Source organism: Embiotoca jacksoni, unplaced genomic scaffold (assembly GCF_022577435.1).
Source record: "Embiotoca jacksoni isolate LCO1_2020_lvr unplaced genomic scaffold, fEmbJac1.0.p SCAF_12, whole genome shotgun sequence".
Classification (NCBI taxonomy): Eukaryota; Metazoa; Chordata; class Actinopteri; family Embiotocidae; genus Embiotoca; species Embiotoca jacksoni.
This window is the reverse complement of record NW_027185252.1, coordinates 4,375,001-4,394,122: the sequence shown is the minus strand read 5'-3', so window position 1 is coordinate 4,394,122 and position 19,122 is coordinate 4,375,001. Positions and strand designations below refer to the sequence as shown.

Sequence of the window (19,122 nt, the reverse complement as noted above, 5' to 3'; positions counted from 1 at the left end):
CTGCTAAATCCCACCGACTGCTAGCAAGTGTTAGCATGCTAATATGCAAAACAAAGATGGTGAACAGGGTTAACATTAAACCTGCTAAACATCCGCAGGTAAGAAATGTTATTGTGCACATGTTAGCACACTCAGAGCATTTAACCTCAAAGCACCTTAGTTCCAAAGTAGGCTGCAGCCTGCAGAGCTACCGGGCGTGGCCTCCTTCCGGTTGAAATGGAGCCTCAGCTCAAAGAAAGTTATGTTCCCATGAATAAAGTGAACTGTGTATTAAAATGTTTTTATATTTCCTCCCTTTTTAACATTTTTTTTTTTTATGCACACCACCATGGAAATTCAAGGACGACTATGGAAATTTGTCTTGGACTTTGTGACTGCAAGAGAGAAGGAAACACTGCCACGAAGGCCATCATACTGAACACATCAAGCAGCAGGTAAGTTTTCCTTCCAAAACTGATTTCATTTTTCCACCTCATATTGCTATGTTGCCATAGCAGCGGGGAACTCGGGGGCCGTGGGTTCACCTGGACCCATTATTCATACAGGTCACAGGTCGCGGTGTGTTTGTGCCTTCAGCCAGTGTTACTTGCCTCACCCAGTATGTTTCCGTGCGTCTTTGTCGGTGCCTGTGTTCCAGTTTACAACTGACGACCAGAGAGCTCCATTCATGATGAGTGCAGCAGAGAGGGGAGGACTGACAGCAGGTGGGTGTGACCAAAAGCACTAAAATGTATTACTCTGCATGTCCCATAGCCGCCCTTAGTAATGAATGGTGGAGCTGCAGCGGACGAGTCTGGTGCAGCAATTAAGAAACTTAGTGAGAGGAGACAGCAAGAGAGACAGCGCGCACATGGTTTGCTGTGAGTTCAGGATGATTTTTATTCCACACTGCAGAAGTTTGAAAGTGAAAGAAAGTCTTATTGGTGCCAAATGCGCGCCACAAAAATGTTGGCTGAGTTGAGAAAGAAGAAGAAAAAGACGTACAACGCTTGCGCCTGGCCGCCGGTGATGTGGGGGGGTAAGTCTGTCAGTTCATTTTATATTTTTTGAATTAAACACATAAAGCTCAGAGAAGTTCTCCACTTCACAGCTGCGCTCCTTTCAAAACCCCAAATGAGGAAGCAGCTTGTGATTTTGATGAAACTCCGCATCCACTAAAGTTGAATTTTTGCAGCTTCAGCGCGGTAATTCAAAGGTTTTGGCTCTGAACGAGACGCAGCAGAGATGTTTTAAGAAGTTCAGAGACGTTTGCAGCGCTTACTCATGCGTAATGGGCGGTTTGTAAAAATATAAAAGGAAGTATGAGGCGTCAGACAGATAGTAACCCGGCCTTCCTCTTCCTTTTGTATTTAAAAAAAAAAAAAAGAAAAGAAAAAAAAAAAAAAAAAGACTTATTGAATGACTTGACCTGAAATTGTTTTCTTTGACTTGTTTGCACCCTGTCTGCATTATTCCCTTTGAATTCCTGTAGCCAAGCGTCACACGAGCTGCATCCGGTTATTATTATTATTATTATTATTATTACATGTAGGAAAATACTCTTGTGCCTTTACTGATCTTTTGTAGCTAGATCTTATCAGTGTGTGAAATTTGGTTGACTAGCGTCACCTCCTGGAATAAGTCTAATCAGAATGCAGTGGGCGTCTCTCAAATAACTTTATGAACCCAAACTGGAAGACGCTGGGAGATGTTGCGTTCATGTGCTGTCGGAAAAAAAAAATTAAACTGGCTTCATGTGTTCATGCCTGAGAATTAAGACTCCAAACACAGATCTAAATGTGCTTTTCTTACAATGGTTGAGCTATTTAGAATAAACCAGTAGCACAAGACGAGTGCAAATTAATTGACAAAATCTCTAAAGTCAGTTTAGTAGCTTTTTCTTGGACCCTTGACTGCTTCACATGATCTTCCTCAGCAGTGGGGAGTCAGTTTTCATGTCATAGACAGTTTAAAGTTCTCGGAATGACAGACTTATCATCAATGTTGGTGTAGTTAACACTCACAACTCAAGGTTACCTATCTCTGGATCTTTCAGCTGCATCCTACATTCTTCATTACCGGATGATGACAATATCAGTCCAAATTTATCTGCTAATGAAGAGCGTGAGATGCAGTTAGACCTGAAAACAGCTCATGGGGTTTGTGTAGTCATCAGATCCACTGATGAAGACCTTGCGGTATGGTTAAAAATCAGTCAAAATCTAGTAAGATGACCTTGAGGTTGTTTTTGTTTCTTGGTAAAATTAGTCTAATTTCTTCTTGGGCTGTTTGCGTGCTCCCCTGGACGTTCGATTTCTCACTTACAACCGAAATTAGGACCACCTAACAGTAATTTGTTGGTGGAAATTTCATCCTTCTCCTCTGTTGTGCTTTGCTGTGGCATTGTTCTAATATTTCAAACAGTATATGAACTCATCACCACACTGAAATGAATATCTTCCCTCTTTTTTTTTCTTTAATAATGACACAACCGGTCAGTTATTTTCCCTTTCTAAGGAAAGTTTGGTTTTCTCTAATGCGTAACTTTTGTTTTAAAGACACATTGTGAGATAATGACACTTAACTTTCTATTAACTTTCCTTTTTATATTTTCTTGTATCTGTTGTCACGTCACCACCAACATTTCTTATTTGGACTCAGTAAGCGTAAAGATGTAGATTAAGTCTGCATGCCTGCTGTAAAGTGTGCGAGTTTCATAATGAGTGACATGGGGTTTCCCTGTCCCTGTTTCCTTCATTCATGTGGCTCGAGTCTGAGAAATATAGAGCTGAATATTGATTGAGGGAGAGAGAGGAAGAGAAACTGTACATAGTCGATGTGGGAGTGAGCAAGACTGCGTGGGTGGGTGCGTGGGTGTGTGTTTGAGTTTGAGTTTGAGTTTGAGTTTGAGTTTAACTGAGAGACAATAGGCGGGAGTGTGTTTGCACATTTTATTTATATAACCTTTATTCAAAGAGGCTCCTTTTTTGAGATCATGTATTGAGATCTCTGTTTGTTTTCATGCGTTATAAAGACAGTCCCTCATGCATGTCCTTCTTGTGTTGCTCAGTGACCTCTGCAGCACAAACTTCCTTTTGTCACCTGCAACATTTTGCATCCTCGGTAAGTAAATTGGATGCCTAGCAAGAGGAAGTGGCAAGGCACAAACTTGTCGGCTGTACTTTGTCCAATGGTGATATCACAGGATGTATTTCTGTTGACGAAAAGATGACAGATTACATGTGAAATACTTTCAAGCTGGAAAGACATGTCCCAGTCACACAGTTGTGAATTATTGGTTGATATCGTAGACACTAAACTTTAGGTAAACTTTGCATCGTATCAACCTCAGATGAAGAATGTCATACAAAAACGTTGATTAAACAACACAAAAACTTTACTGATACACCTGCACTGGTGTTTTAATTAATCTTATCTAATTAGACTGCTTTTCAGGTGTCAGGTTTACAGATTGCAGACATTTTGACTTGTCATAGTGGGAGGAAAAGCTCCAGTGCTACTAAAAAAAACCCCACTACTTGACTTTATTCTGTTCAAGTGTCCCGGTAAGTCATGACAGCGAACTAGCAAACACAACGACTCCTGATACTGAAGCAGCTAAATGGAATTCAGCCATTAAATAGTTTAATATTCACACGTGGCTTTTTCTGTGACAGTGTTGGCATAATCTTTTTAGTACAATTTGAAGTAAAAGTGTCAAGATTTTGTCTGTGACTGCAGTTTAAAGCCATGAGCCCCCAGAGAGAGTCACATACTTGTTCTCAGTAAAGAATGCCCTCTCCAGTTTAAGCTGAGATATTCAGCTTCTGTGTTATGTGTTTGGTAAGCATGGAAATGAAGTCAAAGCAGGAACTGACTGATTACAGGTTGTTATGTGTGCTGTGCCTCCGTGCAGACAAATTAGGGGAAATGTACACGAGAGGTGTTGCTATAGAAACGCAGCCGGAACTAGAGAAACACCAGAGACAAATTTGTGAAGGTCATTTCAAGTTCAGCGTCATCCTGTCAGAGCCCATTGAAAGACATGTTGAATAGAGACATATTCAATCTCCTACTAGTAAACTTAAGTTAATGTTAGCAGGCCAAACCTCCGTCCTCCACTCCGATGCTCAGTGAGGCCTGGGGAAATTTAAACTCAAAGGCTAAAGAATCTGAAGAATTCAGCACCAAGTTGATTTAAAAAGTTGGAAATGAGACTAGAAAGTATGTCACTAATATCACACAACGGAAAACAAAAGTTGAACCAAACCAGATGTTCTGCCTCTTAGATTTGGGCGTTCTCGTCTAGCTACTTCCAGCCAAGGAATTTCTTCAAGACCTTTTTAATATGCTTTTTTTGTTTTGTTTCATGAATTTATGCCTTTGACCTGCATTTTTTTTTTACTTAGGCACTTCGTGGCAGCAGAAACAAGCTGACATATAATTTCAAGTGAATGCAGCAAATCGTTTAGCAAACGAACTCATCTGGCAGATACAGAGCAACATTATCTGCAGTTGTGGATTAAATTGAAGTCAGCGATTCACGCCTCTTTTAGCTTTTTTTTTTGCTTTCTACCAACTACGGAGAGAAATCGGTGTTTCATTAGCTGCTAAATGCTGCACTACGCTCATTGGCTCGTCGCTAACCGTGTTTGTCTGCTCTTCAGTGCTGGACAGGTGGTCTACAGTTGATTTTTTTATAAAAGTGTTTTTGCTGCCAACTTCTGCCTATCGTGGCTGAAAATCAACTTTTAGGTGAGCGGTGTGAATACAACACCCAAAAATGTGCTGAAAGGTGCTAAAATGGTCTGTGGAGTCGAGAGGAACTCTACAGTCAGGTGGGAATTCTCAATGAGTTGGCCACCGAAACTGATTTTATGTACGTGTAGCCCATTTGATGCATTGTTACAAATTCATATTGATCGGCTTATGCAGATTACACATCGGGGCATACGAGCAAAACAATCTGGGAAACGTCGTAGGCCAAGTCGCTGCCAACGAGACGACTGAGCTTGCAGCTACCGCCAAGTCCGTTGCAGAAGACGTTGCAATGCTTCAACTGTTGCCTCCTCTGACTGCACTACAGTTGAAGTAGCCGGCTTGCTTCACTTTCCTGAGCATGAAGTCAGCAGACGTCTTCAAAGGCTACTTCTGCTTTACGTTGTAGGGAGAGAGAAATGCAAAACCACAGATAGCTCAACCAAATGAAAGTAAACCTTTTGTCTATTTGTGCACCGGCAAAAAAAAACAACAAATGAGTGGGCAGCTTTTACATCACACACACCGCACACCTCCTGACATTTCACCTGAGTCATGGTGTCTACTCTTATTCAGCCGGGGGTCATGCCATCTCATTTTTTTGATTTGAAATGTGTCAGAGCTTGACTTGACAGTGTGAGTGTGATTAAACTTTCATTATGTGGACAAATAACACTTGGTGTGGAAGAGCCTTAACATGCAACTATTTTGTAAAAGCTAAGTTTTATTTAGACTTTAAACCAGACTGTAAATATCAGCGCCATTTAAAAACAACTCGCAGCTGCCGCTCCATTTTTATGTTCTCACTTCAATCAGAGTATTACCTCGTTCCTTTGCGTGTTTCTGCTCTTTTGCCTACTTTGGTCTTTTGAAACCTCTCCGAACCACAGCTGATAAGGTCACGGATACAAAGCGGGTCTTTTTTTTTTACATCGTGTGTTTCATTTCTAGCTGTAGTACTTTCAGTGGAGAGATTTAGGGTCACAAAATGGTCTGAATGAAACTCTTGACATTTTGAGAAGTTCACTTATCAAAATCTTGCTGAGATTTCTGTGCTTCATGACAATTAGCTTACCTTAGCTTAAAGACTGGCAGACGAGAAGCAGCTACCCTGGTGCTGCCAATATTAAGTTACTGTGATGTTTCCAGAGTGTAAAGGTTCATTTGTGAGCGTTGGAGGTGCCGGCAGCTTTGTTTGAAAACTTTAGTCAGCTTCAGTCTTTACGCTAAACTAATCTAATCTCATCTCCTTCCAGCTCTGGCTTCATATTCATTGTACAGACGTGAGCGATAAAGATATTCTCGTTTAAAGTCTCGGCAACACTCGCTGAGTGAATAAATGCGGGACCCAAAATGCACGTGACTCGTCGTTTCTTTTCTGGGATGTTTTCTCACCCTGATAAGAACTGTCCACACAAGGAGAGTCCGAACACTAAAATCACTTTCTAATACTTTGTTCAACCTGTTTGGCAAAATGGAAGGGAGCTTAAATTTGAAATTTGACCTGATGTCCTGAGTGTCTTTCCCATGAAGGTTTTGTGGATATACACACACAACTATAATAATAGCTTTTTAACATGAAGCAGTGTCTTGTAGACACTGAACACCAGCACAGAACTGTTGGTGTATTTTTAAAATGTCTCTGATCCTGTTTGGGACCAGCAGGAATCTACAGTGTCATAGGTGTGGCCTTTGTTATGGTTTTTGAGTTGACTTTAAAAAGTGTGCAGTGCAATAGACTGCAGTTAGTATACAGTGTCTATCTCACCACAGTGCCTGTTAATGCAAACACATTCTTCACTCCTAGCACAGGGACAGTAGCACTTCCTCTTCTGTCACTGTCAAGTCTTTATTTTGACATAACACCCTCTAGCAGGCAAAAAAACCCAACAACTTCTAATCATCAACATATCAGCTTTTCAGGAACTAATAACAGCAGCCTTGTTTGTAGCTTGACAGGCGGTATGTTGCATCTTTCAGATCAGCCAATGGGCTTCGAGCCTGAGGCCTGATGGGAAAATGGTATCTTTCATCTGAGGATAAAACAGGAAAACCACAAAAATGTGTTTCACGAGACTGTCACATGACAAGATCAGTGATTCGGAGAGCATTTTCACAAGAATTTAGATTCTTGTGTCGATGTTCATCGATTTATGTATGAAAATGTTCAGGCTCGTGTGTGTGTGTGTGTGTGTGTGTTATGCGCACTGTATGAGTGAGTGAGTGCAGCATGTGTGTGCTTACCCGCTGCTCTGTGGCCAGCTGTAACCTTTTATCCTTCTGTAGGTGAAAGGGAAAGTACAGTTGGTTCAGAGGAAAACTGATGAGCCTAACATACAATCCTATCTTATCCTATCTCAGTCTTATCAGCTGATAACTTGCAGAACATCTGGTTTACTCTAGTATCCGTCTCATCACTGGTGTATGTTATTCTAGCTTCACCATGATTAGTGGGAGAAAGGTTTTCATTCCTGTCTGTTCCCAGAAAGATATTTTCAGTTTCAGAATTGTCTGCACAAGAAATCAGCTCAAGATTTGGTCAGTAATTGACAACTAGGATGGCTGTTTTTTTTTGTTTGTTTTTGTTTGTTTTTTTAAAGGCTTGTGCCGTCTATATGTACGAGTGTCCTGCAAATCACTGGGAGCCAAAATCATTCTGGGTTTTTGTGTCAGAATGGTCAAAGTTTAGCCTAAGCTGTGCTGAGATCATGTTTTTGAGGAATAACAATGGCAACAATGCAAGAACGTGACTTTGCGATAAGAACATTTCAAATTTCTTTTTGGAAGCGTGACTTGAAAAGCTGCCGTTGAGACATGCACTATGTGTGCATTTGGACACTGATGAAATCTTGAATCTTGAGGCCTCGCGGACAGAACTAGAAATAAATGTAAACTATTCAAAGGCTGCACTTTTGCCCTTTGCAGAGCTGCAGCCCTGTACAGCGTATATCTGGACCACCATAACTGGTCTCTTTTGCAGTGACTTCAACAAAAGTAACAGAATTGATGTTCATATCTTGACAGGAAGCAGTCCAATTTCTGATATCATTACCTGAACTTTGAAACAAATCTACTTCCTGAGCTGACAGAGAATTTCTCTTGTCAGAATTGCGGTAATAATGGTTTAGTCACACCCATAGTAAAGTTGTTGTGGGCAGGTATTACTGGTTTACAGTTAAAAGTCACTGGTTTCCAATAAGACGGAGGTTGTGGGAGAGCTCTGCTGTCTACGCCACTCAGGGGGTTAACTGTCTCGCTGTGCAACTTGTACTGGCAACTAACGGCTGCCAGAAGCACACCATACACTGTGACTTTGCTGTTTTTAGTCAGAGCTACTGGTTTCCAGTAAAGACCTGCACCCAGTGGCTTCAGGGCAGAGGAAGTGGTGGTGGTGGAGCCTGAAACTCTGTGCAGAAAAAAAAAAAGTGTTAATTACTTATCTTTTCATGCAAAACAGAGTTTTTTTTTGCTTCATATTTGCTTTTTATTTCATTAAGCTGATGCTTCAGCAACTTCCTGTGAGAAGAGAAGGAAAGAAAAGGTTAAAAGGTGAAAAAAAATAAAGAAGACATGCTTGTTTAATGTTATTTCACCTATTATTTTTCCTTCTTAAAAACAGAGCTGGCACTATATTTTTGTGGGAAAGTAATGTAATCTCAAGTTGTTTCTGTATAGTATTAGTACACCACATTTTACTTTATGAATGGAGGTGGAGCTCATGTTACGACCGATGTCATCCAGTACATAGGGCTATATCGTCCCCTAGTGGAAAATCTGAAGCATTACATTCAAAGTAAAAATACACATCGACTTAACACGTGTCTGCACTATGAAATTTGTTGCTGCAGCAGAGTTCTTGCTTTTTCCATATATAAAAAACAAAAAAAACAAGCAAAAAAACACTGTTGGTTAATATGGTTATTATTAATAAAATAAAGTTTATAAAGCAGCATTGAGAACAGCAATATTCCCATCAGACTGTTTTAAGGCTGAAAAGAGCATACCTGTAGAGGTGATTAATTACCCACACAGACTTAAAAGAACAGAAAATGAATTAGTAAGTAATCGCAGAATCTAGTAATGGTTTAATTTTCAAGCAAAAATGCCAAAATGGTCCCACATTCAAGCTTCAGTGGTGAGGGTTCATGGTATATGGTCCTACACCAAATATTTTTGGACCGTTCAATGAACAGATGATGTGTGTGAATTAGATAGGGGAAAAAAAGATGAATTAATTAAAGCCCTCCCCTCCACTGGTAGGCTTTCTGAGCCAATTTAGGATAAACCAGATGTTCAGCCTCAGACCTTCAGCGCTCTGCCTCCACCTGCTGTCTGACTTTGAAAGCTGCTATCACTTCAGTCACTCCTTCAAACTGAGCTGTCATTGTTATCCACACTTTGTATTTCTCCAGCTCCGTTTGATCTAATTTTACATACCAGATTTTACTTTTCTTTTACTCGACCATATGACCAGAAAGTCATTTTTTTTTTTTAATTTATTCATGTATTTAACAGGGAACATAAAATATTCTTCATAAGAAGCAATGTAACAGCTGTAATGGATATAGGGCATCTAGTAGAAGCTAATTTACAGCTGCTGTCCCTGGTTAGGCTTTAAATAAAGGTTAAAGCGCAGACATATTGGTGAAAATAATTCTTACCGGACCAGAGACAAAAATGACCTTTGTCCTCGGTGTAGTTCTTAATATTCACCAGCAGAGGGTGGTGTTTTACACATCATCTCCATCAGCTAAGCAACTGTGTGCTGGACTTCAGGCTCAGTGTGTTTGTGACCTCCAGCACACCATCAGTGGATCCTTTGAACCTCTGGCATTGCCAGAGGGTGAACAGTTGAAGCCCCGCCCTCTGGGAAATGAGAGCTATTGATTGGTTGGATGGTGTCGGCTGTATTGATTGACATACTTAAAGACAACACTTAGGCAGATCAGTGAGAAGCAGCCAGGTTTTAGTTCACACAGTGGATCAGTGAAGGCAGCCGTGGCAATACAATGAGGTGTGTGTGTGTGTGTGTGTGTGTGTGTGTGTGTGTGTGTGTGTGTGTGTGTGTGTCCCTTTTAGTGAATATTGATTATTTAAAGTTATCCAGTGCTGAGGCAACTGTGCATGTTTAGTCCTTTATTCAGGGTCTTCATATACCTACTGTAAAGGGATATTTCACCTAAAAATGTGTCAAACTCTCTTCCCCCCCGCAGGCTTGTAATGTAGCTTAAAAAGCTGCTTCCTGCTTTTGTGTTGTGCTGCTGCTGTTCTCGACTTCCACTAATATTAGTATCATGAAGCAGCTTGAAGTTCAGATAAAAGGGAGACCATAGGAAACTAAGGATGAATATAGAATAAATTAGTTTGCTTTAATATTTGTGCATGCATGTTGGCAAGTGTGATGTCAGCAAAGTTTTAAGTAATAACCCAATCAACGTTTTTCATGTTCTCTGTAGTCGGCTTTACAAACAAGTGAGTTAAAGAGCGGGCCTCCTGTGTTAGCTCCGCCTCGCCGCTCCGGTGGTACAACCAGTGTGATTAAAAACTTGTCACTATTATTATTTTCAAGGGGATGTCGTCACTTCCAGATCAATCAGTTCATAGTACCGCAAATGTAAGTGCTTTCAACAGCGGGCCAAAGGGCTTACTCACCATTATTGTTCCCTCATTTGGTGACAGATAGTGACTTGGTAAGCATGTACAGTATTTATGGATTGACAGTCTTCAAAATTATTACTGTGATGTAACTTATGCATTGATTAGTCCCAGTCAGGAAGATGACAGTTGATGTGAATCGCTGCTCTGATTTTCATTTTAACTTCCATCACTGCAGCAGGCAGAACAGTCCGTTTTATGTTTGCCTTTTTCTTTGACTGGGCTGTGACTGTGAGCCGCTGCCGGGCTGAAGGTTTTATTTTGGAGAGAAAGATGACAGTCAGACACAGAGTGACCTGGAAACTTTGACGGTGGAGCTCAGACGCCTCCTCCATCCTCGTCTGGATGGTTGAACTGATTAATATAACTGTGAGCAGAAACAGGCTTATTGTCAGCTACCGTTGACACTTTACAAAAAGTTGCTTTCTTCTGGTTCACATTAATGGGCTGCCTTCATGCTTTTAAGCGCCTAGGTGAAGTAAATGAGTGAGATCTTCAGCAAAATTCATTCTAAGAGGATGATGAATGTAAAACCACGTATTAGAAATGAAGTAAAATGAGACTAGAACCTACAATCACCGTAGATTGACCCAATAATTACACTTGCTGATGACACTTTTTCTTCCCCAATACAGTTCCAATACCTTAACCATAAACTGTATATAAAAGTGGACGTAGCTTCCGGGTCTGAAAAATGAGGCCGACGTAGAAGTGCCTTAAGCTGCAATACCACCGCTTGATTGACATGTCTGTGGTGCAGTCAGCTTATGGCCATCAGTGGGCGGGACGTAGTATCGTGGGGTTTCCAATCAGCTTGAGTCAGATCCAGCGCTTGCTCCCCCCCCCTTCCCCCTCCAGCTCGCCCAAATATGGTCATTTCCGGCTCCAAACCGCTCGGCAGTAGGAAGATGGCGCCGACCAAATTACGAACTCGAGGTTTCAAAACAGCCGTTAACAAACCAATGGGTGACGTCACTGCTGGTTGCTGCTTGACCTTAACAAACTTTAAAGACCCTCTCGAAAGTCTATAAAATTGCGTATTTAAAGTATTACTGCGTTTTCATCTGGAATTAATCTGCAGATAATTTCCTTTTATTAATTTTTGTCTGACTATCAAGGTGGTAACAGTCTGGGTCATGTCTGTCTGTTTCCCAGTTTAATGTGATCAGTAGTGGCACTGATATCATCGCAGTATTACACTAGCGTTACTTGACTTTCAGTGAGACTGAGTCACTAATGAACCCTTGGTGGTGACTTATCCTTTGTGGTCTCAATCCGGCTCTAATCATCATGGGAATCACACACTCCTCTCTGGACCACACACAAATCTCTGGGTATGAACATGACCTCACCCACTGATACACAGACTCATAAGATGCAGACGTCGGGAACCCCACAAAGACTCCCTCGCAGACACATCACCAACGGTTTCTGAGGGGGAATCTGTTCCTGTGTCTTTGCTGGCTAATCAGACGGACAATAGCAGATTAGTGTGCCACCTGGAAACTAATAGTGTTTAGACTTAGGAGGAGGTGAGTCAGATCCAACGTTGCCTCTGACTCAGACCATCCCGGGTTGAGTTGAGGAGGCGGAGAAAGCAGCGGCCGGAGAATGTGATGGTGGAGTTGAGGCAGGGAAATAACTTTGCAAACAAAATAACACCAAGATAGAACTTGAGGCAGTGATAAGGTTTTGTTGAGACTGTCTCTGAAGGTTGTCTTAGAGGTTGTTGCTGGTTTATGTCACTAAATGAATATCCTGTTTACATTCTTTGTCAGAGATGCTGAGTGACCACAATTCCTCTTTGATAAAGTGAGTTTCCAAGTTTCATATTTTGCGTAGTTTTCATAAACTCGTGTCAAAAAATGATGACTTCTACTGAAGCTCCCACATACTACCCATCTAACCTCATATGACTCGCATGTGTAGGAGCCTTTGTAACAGTAATTTACTGAAGTGTACATTCGTAAGGTGGAAAGTGAAGGGGTCAGCATGCTTCATCCAAAGAGGCTCATAGATTCTGCATCAACAGAAGCAAACTATCCATTATCATGCTGGTACTTATTGCACGATGACTGTAGTGATGATGGATTATATACTGTGAGAGGGAGTGTGTAGGTGATGGTATGTTCCTACTTGTAAAATCTCTGAGTCCTTCTGCCCAACAGTGTTTCCATTGTAAAACATCGCATCAGAAATTGTTCCACTCATGTCAACAGCAGCAACCAGCAACAGAAAATTCTAAGTTTGGAGGAACGGAGGGTGGCAGTGTTGTTTTGAGGAGATGGAAAAGTTCTGGTGGAATGACAACGTGATGGAAATGTTTGGCGTAAAAAACCTTTTTTTATGCACCGAATCCTGCTGGACTTAATAACTAGATTAGACTCTAATCATTTCATTCAGAGGTCCAGACTGTAATCATTAGAGTATGTTAAGTATTTAGTGTTGTACAGCAGAGTGCACGCTAACAGGATGCTGAAGAGGAAATAAAACAATCTGCTTCATTATCCTCCTGAAACATGAATTAATTATAGGTTACATCAAGCAAAAAAACTGATGAAATCATTGGTTTTTTTTAGTGTAGTCTGTTTTTACAGTAACTCAGCTAATATGCAGGTTACTCTCAGGTGTTACAAACATTTATCAAGGTACATAAGTATTTTTATCACCAGTTGGACCAAACTGCAGTTTAAAGGCGAGTGAATACTGCGTTCTTTTGGTTAGATGAACAGAAAACTCTAATTAAAGACGCCACAGGCAACATTTTGTTAAAGTAACGTAACAACCATAATGGCTGAATGTTGCTGTTTCAAAGATTCATGTTCTTGCAAGATACAATCTGAAGTTCTGGTTTCATGTACTGCAGACTCACCCAGACTGCAAAAAGGCTGACAAAAAGCCTTAAACATTCAGAATTTGCAGGCAGGAGAAAGGTTGGCTGCAGATGCTGACAGACTACTGACCAGCACAACTAATGACTCGGTAGGAAAAGTAATTACATGATATTTTAAGGAGGAAAATCCCGCTCAGTGGCCGGAGTCTATACGGAACAGTTGAATTCCTGTTTTCTTAAAATTTCTCCTTTTTTTTTTTTTTTCTTTTTCCAGACTGTCATGGGACACTTAAACTGATCACGTCTGCCAGACATGATTTTGAGTTGAACAGCTGTTTTAGTTGTAAGGAAAATGACTTATTCATGACGAGCCTAATTGAAGAATTAGTTTACCGATGACTAGAAAATGTGTACAATACAATTCTGTTGCAGGGTGCATGTTTTCAAAGTACTCAACAGTATTTCGATATATGCAAATGTTGATTTGATTCCCTCACGGACACTAAAGATAGACTGCAGAATGAATAGCACATTCATTCTGATAATGGCTCTCCTTGACTCATCTGTAGACTCAATCTCCCACAATCCTCCCACAATGAGCACTTTGCTGAGCCAGCATTTCTCACTTTCTGTCTCTGCGCACTGAGTCTTTGTCTCTGTGTACTGAGTCTGCGTCGCTGCATGTCAGTGAAATAAACAGGCTGTAACGAATCTAAAATTTTATTCAGGCCCCAAGAGTTTTTTCTGTCATTCACTGTTTAATTTAGACCTTGCATATTGTTTTTAATTAATTATTTCACGTTTTTGTCCTTATTGTTTTGGCCAAGCGATATCTAGGTCACTTGTCAAACTGTGAGCAACACTCATGGGAAAAATACATTTCTCGATAAAGCAGATAAGGTTTCAGAGTTGTTTTCTTTGCCGTTTAAACCGACGACTCATTTATTTCTTAGTTTTTAACAATCCTAAAATGTAAAGTGTATCGTGTACTGTTAGATTGTTCTGTTGAGAGAGCTACTGGTTACGAGAATTCTTTCATTACCTCCCTTTTAAGTTTTACAAAGATCAACTTGGTGGTGATTTATCTGTATAGAAGGTTATACTTCATTTTTTAAATATATAATTTCCAATTTGGCACATACTCTATGTATTTACTGGGTCCCTGTCTTTGCCTGTGGCTACTGTGTTGTGCTAATTAGTTGATGTTTTTACTTTTTCATGTTAAGCAATGTTCAGTAACTGCTGAACATGGCGAGTATGTAATTTAGATATTTTTAGCTGCATGGTTTCAAGGATTGCAGTTGGTCAGTTGGTCCACTTTGGTCCAGACTGAAATATCTCAACTTTAAAAAGGGTTGCCGTGGCATTTTATAGAGAGGATGAATATTTCTGACTTGAGTCAACCACTGACTTTTTATGTTGCTCCATCTTTGGTTTGTCCACTACTTTGGTTTAAGACCAAATAACTACAAAGTTTAGAGCACATGCTAAATGAAGATCACAAACATTAAAACCTTCACCATTATACATCAGCATTGTCATTGTGAGCATGTTGAGGATGTAGTACCACTGTGTACATCCTCAGAGTCGCTAAGACTGTATAGACTCTTATTCTTGTTTCCGTACGCTTCATTTGCAAATCAACGACCCACCAAGGTTGTGAACTTCTGCCTGAACTTCATCAGTTGTAACGTTCGGTTGCAGTTTATTTCATATACCTTAAGATGATACGGTTCTTTGGTCCTCTGCTAGAAGTTGGCATAAAGTCTGCACTGCTCCAGTAACAGTGCAGAACTGTCATATTCTCTTCATCAGAGATATACGGTGAACAGTATGTAAAAAGTGTGTGTGTGTGTGTGTGTGTGTGTGTGTGTGTGTGTGTGTGTGTGTGTGTGTGTTTTGTGAAAAGTGTGGGAACTGCAGAGGAGGGAGAAGGATGTGTGTATTTATGAAGTTGCCTCAGAGTTCCCATGATTTCCTCCGGATAGGAGACTGAGCTGGACCGGGTGGGATTCATTTGTATGACAATAACCTCAAGAGATGAGATGATTTATACTGTGTGTGCAAACTGTAACACAATGCAGGGGGGGGGTTAAGGTTACATGTGATTGTAACTAACAGGATGATTTTGTTTTTACTTCATCGGGCTCACCCTTGCTGTGTCAATATGTTTTGAATATTGTTGGGCAGGATAACCAGTTCCTTTAAATTCACTGAAAATGTTGGTCACGCTGAGGGTGCAGATTTGCAGAAGTGCTCTGATTTACAAATAATAATTAAAAAAAAAAAAGTAAACAAATGACATGAAACCTTTTCCACTTAAACCAAGTGATTTAGGCTATAAGAAGTTAAAACGATATGATCTGTTCCTGTTTAGTTGGACCCAGCCTTGTTAGGTTCAGATATGTAATCGAACATGTAGCCATGATTCATAGTTCATCGTAGTTCACGAAACCTTAACCAGGTGTCTAGAGGATGTGAAAACCTGCACTTTCAACATTAGCCTTACATTTTCGTTTTTACTCTGAGCTCAAACGAGCTTCACGTTTGCCATCCCATGTAGCTGTGGCACTGATGCCACACAGAGCAATGCATGTTACAAAGTTAAAACCTTTGCAGAAGCCAAAACTAAAGGTGAAACCACTTGCACTCAATGCAAAGCACTAGATAATCTAGTGTTCGTCAGGAAATGGGTTCAGTGCATTACTTTCCTCGTAAACATTTCTCTTATTATTTTTACACCTTAAACATCTAAGAGCAGTTGTTTCTCTTGCTTCCAATCTTTATGAAAATTTAAACATGTCCTGACTACTTAAAATAAACAGATATAATTTCTTTTTGTGGTAATTACCAAATTATGTTAAACGCTAAATATTGTGTGTTGAGTTGTAAAGTCAGTCCACCAACTCAGTAAAGTTATGTGGTTTGGCTCCTAAATGACTCCGGCTCAATAGACTCCCGTTAGTCATTTTGATATAATTTGCTCACTTGACTTCACTCCTTCCGATTAGATTTCTGGTGGTCTGTCTGAAAATAATCCCATCATTAATTAGATAATAGGCCTCAAAATGCGGTATTTTTCGGGGTGTGTCTGTTTGATTGATAGATCTGTGGTGCAGTCAGGTTTCTGCTATTGGTGAGCGGGCATAGGGTCTTCGTGTTCCCCATCAGATCGAGTCAGATTGCTTGTTCCTGCAAATATGGTCACTAGTAATGCAGGAACAGCAAAACTCCAAAGTCTGTTAAAACCAGGCTGGCTGTGTTTTTATTGGTTATGATGTCAACATTTCATTTGTAAAATGTTGTTATTTATGATTCAAGAGTTATACAGTCCCTCTTTAACTCACAGAAATGAGACAGACAATCATTTTACCCCCCAAAATGATTCTTAAAGCAAGGTGCCGATGTCTCCACCAACATCTGTGAAGCAGAACCTCCCCTGATGGATAAAAGTTAAGCAGCTATGCCTCTGGGAATTCTGGGGAAAAAGGGAAAGCTGTTTATTCCTGAATTTAGCAGCAGATTGTGCCCTTTCTCACGACATCGACTATGGGGTCACTTCAAGAGTCTTGTTCTCAGGCCTTCTCTTAAACACACATGTTTGTGCTACTATCATTGTGAGGACCAGCAGGGATTATAACGCACTCCATGGTCACTTCTACTAATTTTAACCATCATAATTAGCAACTAATCCCAACCTGAACCCTAAAACCAAGTCTGAACCCTCAAACAGCACCTTGAAAGTTTGTCCCAGATCTATATGATCTCCCTTTCTAAAAAAAAAAAAAAGCCTTTCCTTCCAAGGTCTATCATTCAAATAAGTCGTCACAAAGATAAACCTACAGTAAAAGACACATATTTGAGTTTGAGCAGTTTAAAGCCGAGAGAGGAAGAAAGATTGCAGCCTAAATAGGAGATTTTGTGCGTGTGTGCGTGCGTGCGCGTGTGTGTGCACGTGTGCGTGTGTGTGTGTGTGGTGTGTGTGTGTGTGTGTGTGTGTGTGTGTGTGTGTGTGTGTGTGTGTGTGTGTGTGGTGTGTGTGTGTGTGTGTGTGTGTGCGTGTGTGTGTGTGTGTGTGTGTGTTGGCCTCAGAAGTTGGCCAGTCATTAGTGGAGCTCTTAGAGCGTTGGAGGAAGTGGTGGTTGCCGATGACTCAGCCAAACCATTTCATTCTTTCTCTATCCAGTCTCTCTCTCTCTCTCTCTTCGCTCTCCTCCCACTGTCAGCTGCTTCTCTTTCTACATTTTATTAATTCTTCTTTTCTCCTTTGGATCTTTTATTTTCTGTCTTACCTGTCTTGTCTTCTCTCTTACTTTCTGTCCTTGATCTCCTTTCTCTTCTCCTGAGTCGTCTTGACCTTTTTCAGTGTGTGTGCGTGTGTGTATGTGTGTGTGTGTTGTGTGTGTGTTGTGTGTCTGTATGAGCTGGATACTCAGCAATGTGAGTGGGAAGATAAGTGGCTTTCTTCAGAGTGATTAAAACATTCCTCTCTCTTTCTCTGCCCTTCTTAGTTTTCGCTAAAGACGTTCTGATGAAGAGGAAGATGAAGACAGAGAAACTGGTAAGTGAAAGCAAGCTGGACATCTGCTTTTTTTTCAATATTGACTGGTAGTCATCAAACTAAGGAGGAATCCAGTTTGAGAAAACCTCTTTCTCAGTTTAAAGTGTTACCTGGTCGAGTGTAATTTCATGGTAAGTCAGCTTTTCTGGTTTAAGAAGTTTGGTAAAATGAATCAAAGTGATGACAAAAAAGAATATCGTATGTTTCGTTGTACGAATGGAGAAGCTATAGGGCTAAAGAGCAGGAAGGACTCAAGGGCTAGATGGAAAATATTACAGATGTTTTCCAAACTTTGTTAACCTGGACTCTGAGTTGCTGCGTGGCCATTTGAGTTCATTTATATTTCTCTCAAGTCTTCAAAAATCATTTGATGAATTCAGTTTTTCTGTAAATAGTTAAAAGTAAGGGATTTTCCGTCTGCAATAAATAGCACAGTATGCAAAACGCAGGTTCGCCTTTTGCAGCGATGTTTTGAAAATGGAAAATATAATGTATAATGTGACGTAGGACAATCACAAAGACAGTGATGAGCGCTGAGAGGACAACTGTTTCGGTTGGTTGTCAGTTGGTCAGGTTGCGGCAAATATCGGCTATATTTGGCACTTGGCATGTAAACCTGCTGCTCCAAACTTAGTCATGCAATCACAGTGTGACGCACTGACCACACCTCTTAAGGGCTGAAATGAAAGTGGCAGTGTTGAATCTCCTGGTGATGTTACAGCAGCTGTCAGCCAGGTGCTCAAAGAGCTCCAGGTCAGTAGAACTTTAATCAACCTGATCAATATGTGTACAAGGATTAGTCTTTTAGTGACGTCAGCGGAGGTTTCACAATCCGTACTGACGCACATTATGCAAGATCTGTAAGTAGTGTTATATCAGTGGTACATATGAGAAGGAAAAAATCTCACACTCCTCCAGATTCACATTTTGAATCAACAGAAAGGCCATTTCTGAGTGGGCTAGCTTCAACTAATGACTGTATTTCTGCACTAATTGCATTCTCTTGTGTAGTATCAGACATGTAGCGTCGCATCGATATTTATTTCAATTTTTGTAAATTATCAGGTGCAAGGTGATGGTATGTGTTTTTAGGTGCACTTGTTTGCAGCAGAAACTTTGAACATACGGACATAACGTATCGGTTTATATCCCTTGATTTAGCCTTAATCAGAATATCTGACGACGCGATCTGTACTTGGCGTGAAGACAGCTCGTTCCATATTGGAGCTCAGCATTAGCAGCAAACTTCTGATTGTGTATCTGACTGTACGACTTTGCTGTGTCAGCAGAACAGGCATGAGGAAGTTCTCTTAACGATAGGGATATTTTTAACCAG

At 40.6% G+C, this 19,122-nt stretch overlaps 1 long non-coding RNA gene across 7 annotated transcripts in view; it reads left to right on the top strand.

Annotated features, from left to right (window-relative positions):
• Positions 1 to 752: 752 nt before the first annotated feature.
• The window catches only part of LOC138195165 (uncharacterized), a 102,191-nt gene continuing 83,821 nt past the window's right edge, over positions 753 to 19,122 (top strand). For 2 of the 7 annotated variants that reach the window (XR_011177996.1, XR_011177995.1), the window contains exon 1: positions 17,368 to 17,786. This is a non-coding gene — a long non-coding RNA (uncharacterized lncRNA). Of the gene's footprint in view, positions 1,019 to 17,367; positions 17,787 to 19,122 lie in introns of those variants that run through there. The other 5 variants (XR_011177998.1, XR_011177997.1, XR_011177993.1 and 2 more) reach the window with 4 other exon arrangements.